This window comes from Vombatus ursinus, unplaced genomic scaffold (assembly GCF_900497805.2).
Source record: "Vombatus ursinus unplaced genomic scaffold, bare-nosed wombat genome assembly UNPS02009132.1, whole genome shotgun sequence".
Classification (NCBI taxonomy): domain Eukaryota; kingdom Metazoa; phylum Chordata; class Mammalia; order Diprotodontia; family Vombatidae; genus Vombatus; species Vombatus ursinus.
In genome coordinates, this window is record NW_020948910.1 from 8,242,760 (window position 1) to 8,258,703 (window position 15,944).

At 38.0% G+C, this 15,944-nt stretch overlaps 1 pseudogene; it reads right to left on the bottom strand.

Moving 5' to 3' along the window:
- Positions 1 to 2,544: 2,544 nt before the first annotated feature.
- Positions 2,545 to 4,829, bottom strand: LOC114034841 (annotated as a pseudogene).
- Between the last annotated feature and the right edge of the window lie 11,115 nt (positions 4,830 to 15,944).

Here is a 15,944-nt window from a genome sequence, read left to right on the forward strand (position 1 = left end):
ACAATCTTAATAAAAAGCATCTATACAGTACAATAATTCTGAAAACCTCATTTTTTTTGGTCAACTTCCTCCCACCCATCCCACTTCCTCTTGTCACTGAACAAATTGATTCATCCAAAGTCATATAAGAAATAAATATTGTATAATATAAAAAAGAGAACTATATATGTATATGTATAATAGTATAAATAGTAATAATATAACTACATATAATATATAATATAATATAACATATGTATAACTATATATATAATATAATATATATATATAATATAAAAAGGAGAAGTATATCAGGGGCTGCATTTTCTTTTTCAATTAACTAAATCAACCTAACATCATCTATTCTGAGGGAAGATAATATGTAGATAATCCTCAAGTCTTGTTCAGTTGCTTTTTGTTTTTGTTTTTTGAGGCAATTGGGCTTCAGTGGCTTGCCCAAGGTCACACAACTAGTCTGAGGTCACATTTAAACTCAGGTTCTCCTGATTCCAGGGCCAGTGTTTTATCCACTAAACCACCAGCTTCTCCATGCTTTTGAGATATAATCCTATATCCACTTGGTGAATGCCTCTAATCTCTTTCTGGTTTGATCTTAGAATTGAAAGCCTGACCACTCACTAGACTGGGGAAAGAAGGCTGCCCATTCAGGCCTCTGGGGACCATCCACTTGAAGATCAAGCCAAGTGGATGACAAGCGGATCACACTGTGATCTCATTCAATTTAAGAAAAAAATTAAGCACCTATTGTGTATAAGGCCCCATATTAGGTACTGGTGGTGGTATAAAGACAGTAAGACAAGTTCTCTCCTCCCAAGGACTTTATTATCTAGCAAGGGAGGCATACACAACTACAGTACAGCATATAACACAATAAGGTAACATGAAAGGCATATAAAGTGCCACAAAGAATCAAAAAAAGCAAAGATTGCTTCAGATGGGGGATGATGGAAGTTTTCAAGAAGGAGGTTTTTGTCTTTAAGGGCATGGAAGATTTTATCTCCCAAACAACAGTCTGGAAATGTCTGAGGACAACTGCTTTGGGGATGTGGCCTGCACTCCCCTTTTCCCTTGCCAGCAAGGCCTAGACTAAATAAGAGCCTGGACTAGTTAGGCTGCATTGGCATGTAGATATGTATGGTGAAGAATGAGCAGGGGCCTAGGGTCCTTTAACTATCCATCCCTACTTTGGGCACCCTGGGAAAAAGGAAATTCTACATTGGGCTTCACCTGAAAGCCACCAAGGAAGTCATAAGGGTGGCAGCAAAGTCTAGTCCTTTCACTTGAGCAATGTCTTAACTGGGTCTATTTTGTTGAGGCAGCAAAAAGTTACTCTGCCATCAGAGCAATACCTCGGAAAAGTATGATTTTGTTTGTTTGTTTGCTTTTTCATAGCAAGGCCTTCTTATAGTCTTGTTTATTCAGGCATAAGAGTGAATGAAATCTGTTGAGAAAGAGAGAAGTCATTTAGCTAAGGGTGGAACAGCTATTGATTGGCAACATTGCCCTGTGTTAGAGTCTTGGTTTAGCTTGGTGAGGGACTGATCAGACAGGGATCTACAAATGCCACTTTATTCTGTCCTCTGAGATGAGTTTGATTTGGAATAATATGCCTTGAATCCTTATGCTTTTCCCCTAGAAACAACTTTTCTCCCCAGTGCCAACTCCATACTTGCCTTCTCTCAGATCTACAGGAGACTAGTAGGGTGAAGTAGGGTACCTTTCATCAAGGCATGCACTAACCTTGGAGGGCCAGGGTGGGCCCCATGCCTCTAAAGGATTCTGCTTCAGATAAATCTAAGGGATTTAAGAAGGGAGGGCAGGACAGCTTCAGTTTTCCATCCCACAAACAGGAGGCAACATACCAAGTCAATCAAGTAGGTTTTCCATAAATGTTTTAAGATAGTTTTCCTCCCACAGGAATTGAGTGTATAAAATAATGGCCTTTTTAATATAAAGAATAAAGAGCTGTAGATACCAAGCCAATTCTGAATAAGTAAGAAAAAGATTTATGTTTTTTTTCTGCAATTTGCAGATTATATACCTACCTGATATAAGATCCTCCTGTTCCCTCCTATAAAATTGCTCTTTGTAACCAAAAATTTAAAATTGCTGTGTTATTTGTTACTGTTTATCATAAAATTCCCCTATTTGTAGCTCTTAGCTCCCCAAGTTAAATTGAAAGAAAAAACCTTGTGATTTATTTACATTCTGATCAACTTTTGATTGAGAGATATGCAGAATAGCTTTGTTTGAAGAAGCCAAGAAATAGATGGTAGGTATGTTTAAGCCTTCTTGCAGCATTGTAACTTGGACAGATCCCTTTATAGGAAGCAGACATGTGGACACAGTGAGTGGACATTCCTATTCTATTAGTCAATTCCCAAACAATTGGCTCTGGGTTTGGAACTCTATTGTGATCTGGACTTTGGCCTCCGTACAGGGGATTCCAACTTGGTTTCCTAGATATTAGTGTTGAGGCTACAACATAGCCTGTATTTTGGTGAATTTTTTATTTTGTTTTGCTTTGTTTTTGTTTTTTTTAATTCACCACTGAACAAAATATTTACTGGCAGAATCTAAACTTTGCTTATCTATTTTCTTACAGTGTACTTGGATAAGTTGTTCAGCAAATTTTTGGGGTAGAAGCTGTGAAACTTGATCTTTTGTAATCATGACTGCTTTACTTCAATCACTCTTGTAATAGAAGTGAACATTATCAACAAGATTTTTTTTTCTTTCATTCCATAATCCATGCTGATAATAGCAACTATGAAATCTTAAGGTTTTAGTTCAATTTTTAGGGTTATGCCTTCTGGTATAGAAGCAGCAACATCTTTTGGAAGTTGATCATATTCCTCCATTCTAATTTTTTTTTCACTGGTTGGCCACAAACTTGTATAGTTTACAACATTCAACTTCCTTTAAAATGTCTCCCACTTCAGCCAATTTGTGATCAGTAGATTGCAGAATCTCCAGAAAAAAATGTTATGTGTAAGTTTCCCATATGATCAAATGCTGTAGAAAGCTTGTACTTCCCCTTCCCCCACCAGTACCCTCTATTTGTAGGGATCTGCTTTAAGTAAGGTATGTGTAATCATTGTTTCAATAATTTTGCCAACTTTATGCTGGAAAGCCCTTTAGTGAAGACAGTTGCCTATATGGAACATGTCATATAGATTTCCAACTTCCTTGTCTCCGCTGCAAATATGTTTCTTGTTTTCTACATCACATACAGAGGCAAACTTAATAAAGTGCTAATAGTTATTTTGAATTCCAAGATGGTGGCAATCCCTAAGAATATTAAAAAAATGAAGATGGCAAAATAATCCCATTTATCCACATTAATGTTATGGTGTTTATTAGCCACTATCTCATAAAGTGTCATTGTTGTTGTTTTTTATTTTGTTTTGTTTTGTTTTTGTTGTTGGTTTTCTCTCTTCAGGTCACCCTTTATGTGGCCACAAAGAACTCTCTTGTGTTGAATCAAGAGGTCCCTGCATTTGTCCTTTGATAAAATATATATCTTCTTCCAGGATAAGCCTATAGTTCCTCATTATAGTTTCAATTCCATTGACATTAACCAGGTGCTCAAACAGCTTGACTGAAGCTATTTCATGCTTCCAATTCAACTCAGGGCAAGCAAGGGGAATAAGCATGTGTGAAAATGGTCCATGACCTAGATCATGACAGAGCCCAGCAATCTGAACACAAAGCATATCCTGCCCAGTTATCTGTAGTCCAGGCTGTTTTTTTCTTGCAGTGCATTGACCAGACATCCTGCTAAATACCTTATACCTAGAGAATGTCAAATGCATTGTGTGAAGCACTGGGGGAGGGTGGGAGGAACAAAAATCAAACAAACAAACAAACAAACAAAAAAACATAGTAAGAGCCTCCCAGCTGGTTATTATATGGAAGATATTGAAATTTAGATCTGTCAATGATTTAGATAAGAAGAGGATGAAGATGTATGGGGCCATGGATAGGTCATTAAATATCTTCATTGTATAATCATGACTTTGATTCACTTTACAATCCAGCAGCTTCTCTCTCCTAAAGACCTTACTTCAAGATTTTCAAGAAGTGATTCATCAAGGTGGGGCACCTGAGAGCCTCTGTTTTGTTTTTTTAAGTCATAGAGGTTGAAGGTAGTCAGAGGAGGGCAGTCATGGTAGGAGGGCTCCTGGGGGGGGGGTGCCAAAAACCAGATCGTGGGGGTCACTGGGGGAAAAGGTCCCAGGGGGGGCGGGGGTAGGGGGGGGGGGGGAAGGGAGAGAGGAATCGCTGACCAGGTCAGTAGTAACTGGGGTGGTATCTGGGGCCAGTTGGGGGTTGATTATGGGGGATATTCAGAGGACTAAATCCAGAATGGTGAATTCCTTGTGGAGCAGGTAGTTGGGAGGGTTAGCTGACCAACTGATAGGGTAGTTCCAGGGGGTTGGTCAAGGTGGGGGGAGGGCAGTCTCTGGTTTGGGTGGTGGTGGTGGCTTAGCTGATGAGGTTATGAGGAAGGGAGCATCCCTGGAGGGGTGGTGGAGAGCCACAGGGTAGAGATGGTGTCTGGAATGGGGAGAGGGTGGCTGGCTAGAGAGAGAGGATGGGGGTCCCTGCAGGGGTGCCTGGAAAGCTGGAGGGTAGGGGGCTCCCTACAGGAGTGACTAGAGTGGGGGACTCCTTGGAGGAGTGGCTGGGAGGGGTCATGCTGGTGACTGGGGAAGTAGAGGGCAGAGCAGATAGACCCTTCAGGTGTTGCTTGTGGAACCCCCTGTACCCCCAACTTCCCTTGTTACATAGGAAGCGGCTGAACAGCCCTGCTTTGCTAAAGCCATGGTGGCTGAGGAAATCTCACAGCAGCTCCCACAATATGCTATTTTAAAAAAGTGTTTAATGTGTAGTCAGTCTTTGGACTAACTTTCGTAACTTTCGTGTGCAGGTCACTCCCTGAGAGCATGACTGATACATACACTCCAATCTGTCTCCACTCAGGGTCCTAAGAGTACTAAGTTTCTAAGAGGGGTTAAAGTTCCCATGTTCCAAGCCCAGTTACTATCTTCCCCATGTCATTTAAGCAGTTGGTATATTCTCAAAATGACTGATGAACAAGTAATATCAACTGGTTTTTACAGAGATATTTACAGAAAAACAAAGCAAGAATAAAATTACAAAAATGCTTCTTCCCTTTCCCTAAATCAATGAAAGTTTGCCTCTAAATCTTGATCCCTAGGCATATCGGGCTTAAACTTAAAGTGGTGGCTACCATCATCCCTCCTTATCCTTAAAGTGGTAGCTGCAATCATTCTCCCATATTAACTGCTAGGTACAGAGGAGAAGATGTATGCCACTCTCTCGCTAACAGGTCACAGTATTTCAGGTTCTGGGTTAATTCACAGCTGGGTCTAGTCAAGCAGGTCATTCATGGAGTATGATTCATTCATAGGCTTGCTCCCTAGATCTCTGGTGTCTCTTCTGCAAGGAAAGTTAACAAGAATTTATTGAGAACTTACTTTGTACCAGGTACTGGGTTAAGAAAGGATGATATGAATACAAGACACAGAGAGAATCCTTGACCTCAAGGAACTCACATTCTACTGAAGGAGGACAACACACAAAAGGAAGCTGAAAAAGAGAGAGTGGATATGTTAAAGTGCTTGTTGGAGGGAAGGTGTTTGAAATCTGGAAAGTCAGAAAAACCGCTAACAGGTCAGTGAATGTTAGATGACCTGACTCTCTCCAAAATGGAGATCCCAGGAGGAACTTACTGATTGGAGAGAGTGCAACTGAAGAGGATTCATGTGCTGAGGAAAGTTCCTATGAGAGACTTCAGCAGAGGCAAGGTGTTGAAATCCAAAAATTCAGATCACAAATGGTTCTATTCAAAAGGAAAGAAGACAGAAATAAGGCAATCCCATTGCAAACACAGGTTTGTTCAGGAGGCCATGTTCACATGAGCTGCCCTGGTAGCAGGGAAATTTGCCCACAAATACCTTTATTTGTCAAGTTAGGGTCTTTCATTTTCACATCTTATTGCATCTCAGTAGTTAACCAAGTTGTTTTTCTTTATTACTCAGTAAACAGAAAGGAAACAATCCTAAAATGTGTCTCTGTGTTCGGAACTGAAAAGAAAGGCCCTTCTGTTACATGTCATCACATCAAGAAATACTTTCCCAACTTCTGCTTCTGGGAACCAAAATGGTGGAGTGAAGGTAAATCACTCTTACCCTCCCTTATTAACCTTTGAAAGCCCAGAAAATATCACCCCTAGAAAGACCTTGGAACAGCTGAACCAGAAGAAAGATGGGGTGCAGCAGTCCAGTAGCCCAGGTAGCTTAAGAGATTAATGGGAAAGGCCCCTCTTAACCCTGGGGAAAGGGGAGCATTGAAGAATGCTACAGAAAGCTAATGGAAAGCCCCACCTCAGCATACCAGGAAGAGATCCTGAAGTCCAGGTGGTGAAGCAGGCAAACACCAACACCTGGACCCCTAAGTACTTCACTGAGGGTGGGGGAACCAGTGGAAACCTATTTGGAAAACCACCAGATGCCTGGGCATTCTACAGCAACTAGCTTTCCTAGTGCCTCAGCAAAACTAAGGGAAGCAGCACTCCAAGGGGCCCAGGCAGATAACCTACTACATCCATCTGAAAGGAGCCAAAGAAAGCTAAAAAAATGGAAAGGTCTGGGTGAGCAGGTAATCTCCAGGAGCCACATTAACCAATCCTACCCCTAGAGTTCCAGTGTTGCTGATTCCAGCCCAACACCAAGTAAGCTGCCAGAGCCCTACATCCTTCAACTGCCAGTATTGGAGGCCCATACACACAAAGCCAGTGACCAGGCCCTAGGCTATCAACACAAGAAGGTTGGATTATTGCTGTCTGCTCCCCATCAGAAGAGCTCAATCTCTTTAAAGGCTGGGAAATAAGCAAACATCATGAGCAAAAAGAAATATACAATAGGTTCTTATTATAGGAAGAGTGAAGATCAAGGCAGAAATTCTAAAGAGGACAACATTGTCAACAAATTCACATCTGGAACCTCAAAAGGGACTATGAACTGGTCTGAAGCCCAAAAAGCCTTCTTAGAGGAGCTCAAGAAGGATTTTAAAAGTCAAATGAGAGAGGTAGAAGAAAAATATTGGGAAAAGAAATGAGAGGTATGCAAGAGAGAGTCAATAGCTTGGAAAAGGAAGAACAAAAATTAACTGTAGAAAACAAGTCCTTAAAACATACAATGGACCAAATGGGGAAGGAGTATAAAATCTAATAGAAGAAAACAATTTGTTAAAAATTAGAATTGGGTAAATGGAAGCTAATGACTCTATAATAGAACAAGAACCAGTCAAACAAAAAAAAAAAAGAATGAAAAAATAGATGAAAATGTAAAATACCTCATTGGCAAAACAACTGACCTGGAAAATTGATCCAGTACAGACAATTTAAAAATTATTGGTCTACCAGAAAATCACGATGAAAAAAAGAGCCTGGAAAGTATCTTTCAAGAAATCATAAGGGAAATCTCCCCTGAGGTCCTAGAACAGAGGGTAAAATAGCATAGAAAGAATCCACCAATCACCTCCTGAGATTCCCAATTGAGAACACCAAGGAATATAATAGCCAGATTCCAAAATTACCAGGTCAAAGAGAAAATACTGTAAGCAGCCAGAAAGAAACAATTTAAATATCATGGAACCACAGTCAGGATTACACAGGACCATGTAGCTTCTACATTAAAAGACCAAAGGGTGTGGAATGTGATATTCCATAAGGCAAAGGAGCTTGGATTACAACCAAGGATCAACTACCCAGTGAAAATGAGTATGATCTTTCAGGGGAGGAGATAGATATTCAGTGAAATAGGAGACTTCCATACTTTCCTGATAAAAAGACCAGAGCTCAACAGAAAATTTGATCTTCAAATACAAGACTGAAGAGAGACATAAAAAAGTAAATGGGACAGAAAGAAACAACATGTTATTAATAAGGGCAAACTGTTTCCATCTCTACAAGGGAAGATGACACTTGTAACTCTTGAGAACTGTGTTGTTATTACATCGTGTTAAAAGGGTATACATAAAGGGGGGTATAAATTAAATTTGATGTAATGATAAAAAAATCTAATAAAGTGGGTTAAATGGATCCAAGTAAGTGGATTAATCTGATCTAACTAAGAAAATGTACTGAGAGAAAAAGAAAGGAGGCAGACAAAAGCAAATCACATTACAGGAAAAGACACAAAACCCTATTACAGCAGAGGGAAAGAAGTGAGGGAGATGAGCATTGTTTGAACCTTGCTCTTATCAGATTTGGCTCAAGAAGGGAATAACATAATCAGTTACCTCTACAAATCTGACATGCCCTATAAGCAGTAGGAGGGAAAGGGAAAACAAAAGGGAGGAGGGATAGAAGGAAGGGAAGAAGTAGTAAGGATAAAGGGGAAGAAAAGGGAAGGGGGCTAATAGAAGGGAGGTGGGACTGAGGGAGGTTGTGGTCAGAAGCAAAACATTAGTGAGGAGGGAAAAGGAAAAAGGAGAAAGAAAAGCATAAATGGGGGGAAAAGGATGGAGAGAAAGACACAGATAGGAATCATAACTGTGAATGTTATATATGAATGTAACAGAATATTATTGTGCTATAAGAAATGATGAACAGGCAGACTTCAGAAAAACCTAGAAAGACTTGTATGGTTTGATGCTGAGTGAAGCGAGCAGAACCAGGAGAAAGCTGTACACAGTAACAGCCATGTTGTGTGATGACTAATATTGATAGACAACCCTTCTCAGCAATACAAAGATCTAACACATCTCTAAAGGCCTCATGATGGAAAATGCTATCCACGAGGAAGAGAGAAGTATGGAGTTTGAATGCAGAAAGAAGCACACAATTTGCTATTTTTTTTTCTTCTGTTATGTTGTGTCCTCTTTCTGGTGGTTCCTCCTATTAATTTTAATTCTTGCTTACAACATCACTAATGTGAAAATATGTTTAATAGAAATGTATATTATATACATACATATATATACATACATATATATACATATATATATATATAAAACAGATTGTATGCCATCTTGGGGAAGGAGGTAAATAGGAAGGGGGAGAAAAAATGAAAACTTAAAAGATTATGGAAGTGATGGTTGATAAATCAAAATAAATTAATTAAAATACCTTAGTTCTTAAATAAAGAACTTGCAGAAAAAAAAGAAGTATGTTCACCAATCACTTCATATGAATTGTCAGCAGGCAGAGAGTGTGTCTACTCCCAGACTGGACCCTCATTCAACTCTCTTCTTCCACCTAAAATTTTCCTTCCTTGCCAGATTGGTCAAGGTATATTTATGAAGCATTGTCCATATCCTCAATCTAGAACAGTCCTCTGAGTCCCTGGGGAGGCATGAGTATTGTCTTATCACTTGCTTCTCCAGTGCTATGATACAGGAAAGATTCTTAGAAGAGTCAAAGTGGAACAGATATTATATGGTCCCACATATACAAGCAAAAAAAAAAAGTAATTGCCTCTAAATACAGAATTTTGCATACTAAACAAAGTCTATTTTACAAAGTTTAGGAAAGATTGCTGCTTGTCTAGTATTTAACAAGGAACTGACTAGGTGTTAGAAATCTCTGCCCTCAGAAAAAGCAATGAAAAGCAGAAGAAAAAGGCAAAAGAAATGCAAGTTCCTTTCCCCAAAAGGAATCTGATTTCTTCACAGCTTTCCTAACCATGGGGACTTGATTTAGGATCTGGGGCCGACTGACATTCACCCCCTCACTTTCAGGTGAGAAAATAAATTAAACTGAGTGAAAATTCTTCCATATTTCTCTCAGTACATTAGGATATCTTAACTGGTATCTGGACAAAATTTCTATTTGTTATCTTTTGTATTTAAAAAGAATAATTTATTTTGATTTATCAACAAACACTTCCATAAGCTTTTGAGTTTTAGTATTTTTATGCCCCCCCCAAGACTGCTCACAATCTGATATAGAGCCATATATGTACATATACATTCCTATTAAACATGTTTTCACACTAGTCATGTTGTAAGGAAGAATTAGAACCAATAGGAGAAACCACAAAAAGAGGAAACAAAACAAAACTGAAGAAAAATAATAGCAAATAGTATGCTTTGATCTGCATTCAAACTCCATAGTTGTTTCTTTGGATGTGGATAGCGATTTCCATCACGAGACTTTTGGAGATGTCTTAGATCCTTTCATTGCTGAGAAGGGCTAACTCTATCAAAGTTAGTTATCACACAATGTGGCTGTTACTGTGTATAATGCTCTCCTGGTTTTTCTCATTTCACTCAGCATCAAACCATACAAATCTTCCCAGGTTTTTCTGAAGTCTGCCTGCTCATCATTTCTTAAAGCACAATAGTATTCCATTATATTCATGTACCACAACTTGTTCATCCATTCCCTAACTGATGGGCATCTCCTCAATTTCGAATTCTTTGCCACCACACAAAGAACTGCTATAAATATTTTTGTACATGAGGGTCCCTCTCCCATTTGTATGATCTCTTTGGAATACAACCCTAGAAATGCTATTGCTGGGTCAAACGGTATGTATGTTTTTCATAGCCCTTTGGGCATAGTTCCAAATTGCTCTCCAAAATGGTTGGATCAGTTCACAACTCCACCAACAATGCATTAGTGTTCCAATTTTCCCACATCTTCTCCAACATTTATCATTTACCTGATTTGTCATGTTGGCCAATCTGATGGGTGTGATGTGGTACCTTAGAGTTATTTTGATTTGCATTTCTCTAATAAATAATGATTTAGAGCATTTTTTCATATGACTATAGATGGCTTTAATTTCTTCATCTGAGAATTGCCTGTTCATATTCCTTCACCTTTTATCAGTTGGTGAATGACATGTATTCTTATAAATTAGACTTAATTCTCTATATATTTTAGAAATGAGGCCCTTATCAGAGATACTGATTGTAAGAATTCTTTCCCATTTTTCTGCTTCCCTCCTAATCTTGTTTGTATTAGTTTTGTTTCTGCAAAATCTTTTGAATTTAGTGTGATCAAAATTATCCATTCTACATTTCATAATGTTCTCCATCTCCTGTTTGGTCATAAATTCTTCTGTTCTCCATAAATCTGACAGGTAAACTATGCCTTGCTCTCCCAGTTTGTTTATAGTATCACCCTTTATATCTAAATCATGAACCAATTTTGACTTTATTTTAGTATATGGTGTGAGATTTTGGTCTATGCCTCATTTCTGCCATACTCTTTTGTAGTTTTCCCAGTGATTTTTGTCAAATAGTAAGTTCTTATCCCAGAAACTGGGGTCTTTGGGTTTATCAAAGAGTAGATTACTATGGTCATTGACTACTGTGCCTTTTGAACCTAACTTATTCCACTGATCACTACTCTATTCTTAGCCAGTACCAAGTAGTTTTGATGGTTGCTGCTTTAAAATACAATTTAAGATATGGAATGGCTAGGCCACCTTCCCCTGCATTTTTTTTTTCATTAGTTCCCTTGATATTTGGTACTTTTTGTTATTCCAAATGAATCTTATTATTTTTTCTAGCTCTATAAAATAATTTTTGGTAGTTTTATTGGTACAGTATTGAATAAATAAATTAGCTTAGGTAGAATTATTATTTTTATTATATTAGCTCGGCTTACCCATAAGCAACTGATATTTTCCCAATTATTTAGATCTGACTTTATTTGTATGAAAAGTGTTTTGTATTTATGCTCATATAGTTCCTGGGTTTATTTCGGTAGGTAGACTCCTAAATATTTTATAATGTCTACTCTAACTTTAAAGAGAATCTCTCTTTCTATCTCTTGCTGTTGGGCTTTGTTGGTTTTATATATATATATATATATATGTGTGTATATATATATATATATATATATATGTGTATATATATATATATAAATGCCAATGATTTTTGTGGGTTTATTTTATAGTCTGCAACTTTGCTCAAGTTGTTTATTTTAAGTACTTTTTTACTTGATTCTATAGGATTCTTTAAATATATCATCATATCATCTGCAAAGAGTAATAGCTTTGTTTCATTTTTGCCTATTGTAATTTCTTTTCTTTTATTGCTAAAGCTAACATTTCCAGTACCATATTGAACAACAGTGGTGATAATGAACATCCTTGTTTTACCCCAATCTTATTGGAAATGCTTCTAGCTTATCCCCATTACATATCATTCTTGCTGAAGGTTTTAGGTAGATGCTACTTACTATTTTAAGGAAGACTCCATTTATACCTGTATTCTCTAGTGTTTTTAACAGGAATGGGCGTTGTATTTTGTTAAAAGCTTTTTCTGCATCTATTGAGATGATCATGTGGTTTCTGTTAGTTTTGTTGTTGATATGATCAATTATGCTGATAGTTTTCATAATATTGAACCAGGCCTGCATTTCTGGTATAAATCCTACCTGGTCATAGTGCATTATTCTTGTTATAAGTTGCTGTCCTCTATTTGCTAATATTTTTATTTACAATTTTTTGCATCTATATTCTTTAGACAAATTGATCTATATTTTTTTCCTCTGTTTTGACTCCTCCCAGTTTAGGTATCAGCACCATATTTGAATTATAAAAAAGAATTTGGTAGGACTCCTTCTTCACCTATATTCCCAGATAATCTATATAGTATTGGAATTAATTGTTCTTTAAATGTTTGATAGAATTAGCTTGTAAATCCATCTGGCCCTGGAGATTTTTTCTTGGAGAGTTCATTGATGGCTTGTTTAATTTTTTTTTTCTGAGATAGGGTTATTTAAGAATTTTACTTCCTCATCTGCTAATCTGGGCAATTTATATTTTTGTAAATATTCATTCATTTCACTAAGATTGTTAAATTTATTGGCATAGAGTTGGGTAAAATAGTTCCTAATTATTGTTTTAATTTCCTCTTCATTGGGGGCAGAGCCAAGATGATAGAATAAAAGTAGTGATTTGCTTGAGCTCTCCCCCAAACCCCTCCAAATACCTATAAAAAATGACTCTAACCAAATTCTAAAGCAGCAGAACCCACAAAAAGACAGAGCAAAACAAATTTCCCACCCAAGACAGCCTGGATGGTTGATCAGAAAGGTATATCGTGCTAGGCAGGGAGAGGAGCACAGTTTGGCATGGGCGCGCAGGCCACAGTGACCCTGGAGCAGGCCTCAGAGGACTGAATCACGGGCAGCTGTGGTGGTTTCCAGACTTCTCAACTCATGAATGCCAAAGACAACTTGGAAGGTCAGTGGGAAAAGTCTGTGTCAGCAGGGAGAGAAAGAAGCCAGTGGTCTCAGCTCCAGTCCCCAAGCTTGGTGGGTGCAGAGGCTGCCTCCTGAGCTTCTGACCCACAGACTGAGGAGGAAATGAGTGGCTGATCAGAGGGGGATTGCAGGGATCTCTCTGCTTGTGCAGGATTCTCTTGCTTTGCCCATGCTTGGATCTGGGTCACAGTTCTGAGTGGTGGTCCTGGGGAGAGGAGGAGTGCTGGCATGATGGAGCTTGTAGTGGCTGTGGAGAGGAAACCCTCCTCACAGTTCCAAGACAGGAAAGAGTGCTCATAGACCAGAGCACAGGGCAGGAAAGGAGTAAACACCTCGCCCTTGATCATACCACCTTGGAAGAACTGAAAATTTACAGGTCTCTAGAAGTATCTCTGAACACAGCTGCACAAAAACCCTGAAGCTTGGGACAGTACATTCTCCACACTGGAAAAAGACTCCTACCTTTACTCAAGTAATTGGCTGGGATCATGAGCAAGCAGTGAAAAAAGAGTCAGATTATATTATTTTACTCTGATGACAAAGAAGATCAAAACATACAACCAGAAGAAGACAACAAAGTCAAAGCTCCTACATCCAAAACCTCCAAGAAAAATATGAATTGGTCCCAGGCCATGGAAGAGCTCAAAAAGGATTTTGAGAAGCAAGTAAGAGAAGTAGAGGAAAAACTGAGAGTGATGCTAAAGGAGACCCCAAAAATACTGAAAAAAAAACACCTTAAAAAATAGCCTGACCCAAATGGCAAAAGAGGTCCAAAAAGCCAATGAAGAGAAGAATGCCATTAAAAGCAAAATTAGCCAAATGGAAAAGGAAGTCCAAAAGATTACTGAAGAAAATATTTCCTTAAAAATTAGAATGGAGAAATTGGAAGATAGGGACAATTTGAGAAATCAAGGAACTGTAACACTAATCAAAAGGAATGAAAAAATAGAAGAGAATGTGAAATATCTCATAGGAAAAACAACTGACCTGGAAAATATATCCAGGGGAGAGAATTTAAAAATTATTGGACTATCTGAAAGCCATGATCAAAAAAAGAGCCTAGACATCATCTTTCAAGAAATTATCAAGGAAAAGTGCCCTGATATTTTAAAACCAGAGGGCAAAATAGAAATTGAAAGAATCCACTGATCACCTCCTGAAAGAGATCTCCAAAGGAAACTCCTAGGAATGTTGTAGACAAATTCCAGAATTCCCAGGTCAAGGAGAAGATATTGTAAGCAACCAGGAGGAAACAATTCAAGCATTGTGGAAACACAATCAGGGTAACACAAGATTTAGTAGCTTCTACATTAAGGGTCCAGAGGACATGGAGTATGATATTCCGGAGGGCAAAAGAATTAGTACTACAACCTAGAATTACCTACTCAACAAAACTAAGTATAATACTTCAGGGTAAAAGATGGTCATTCAATGAAATATAGGACTTTCAAGCATTCCTGTGGAAAAGACCAAAGCTGAATAGAAAATTTGACCTTCAAATATAAGACTCAAGTGAAACATGGAAGAGGTAAACAGGAAAGAGAAATCATAAGAGACTTATAAAGGTTGAACTGTTTACATTCCTGCAGGGAAAGATGATGTTTGTAACTCATGATTCCTTTGTCAGTATTAGGGTAGTGGGAGGAAAAACATATATATGTTTGTATAGATAGATAGACAGAGGACACAGGGTGAGTTGAAGATGAAAGGGTGATATCTGGAAAATAAAATTAAGAGGTGGGAGAAGATTATACTGGGAGAAGGAGAAAGGGAGAAGTAAAATGAGGTAAGATATCTCACATGAAACAGATAAGAAGAGGGTTTTACAATGGAGGGGAAATGGGCAAAAGTGAGAGGGAATGAGTGGATCTTATTCTCATAGGGTTTGGCTTAAGGAGGGAATAACATACACAATGGGGTATGGAAATCTATCTTACTCTGCAGGAAAATAAGGGAGGAAGGTGACAAGAGATCAGGGGGTTGATAGAGGGGAGGGCAGATTGAGGGAGGGGATAATCAAAAGCAAACACTTCTGAGGAGGGACAAGGTCAAAAGAGAGACTAGAATAAATGGGGAGCAGGATAGGATGAAGGGAAATATACTTCGTTTTTCACAACAGGACTACTATGGAAGTGTTTTTGCACATCTATAACCTGTATCAAGATCCTTGCCTTTTCAATGAGGGTGGGTAGGGAGGGAGGAAGGGAGAAAATTAAAAACCCAGTTTTAAAAACACATGTTAAAAATAAAAAAAATTTTTAAAAAATTCCTCTTCATTGGTGGTGAATTCATCCTTATTTTTGATACTGGTAATTTGGTTTTCTTCTTTCTCTTTTAATTAAATTAATCAAAGGTTTATCTCTTGTTTTTTTTTTTTATAAAGCCAGCTCTCAGTTTTATTAGTTCAATAGTTTTCTTAATTTCAATTGTATTAATCTCTCCTTTGGTTTTCATTATTTCTAATTTGGTATTTAATTCAGGATTTTTAATTTGTTCTTTTTCTACTTTTTTTTTTAGTTTCATGCCCAATTCATTGATCTCCTATTTCTCCATTTTATTCATGTAAGCATTTAGAGATATAAAACCTTCCCTACAAACTGCTTTTGCTGCATCCCATAAGTTTTGGTATGTTGTCTCATTATTGTCATTCTCTTGAATGAAGTTATTGTTTCTATGATTTGTTATTTGA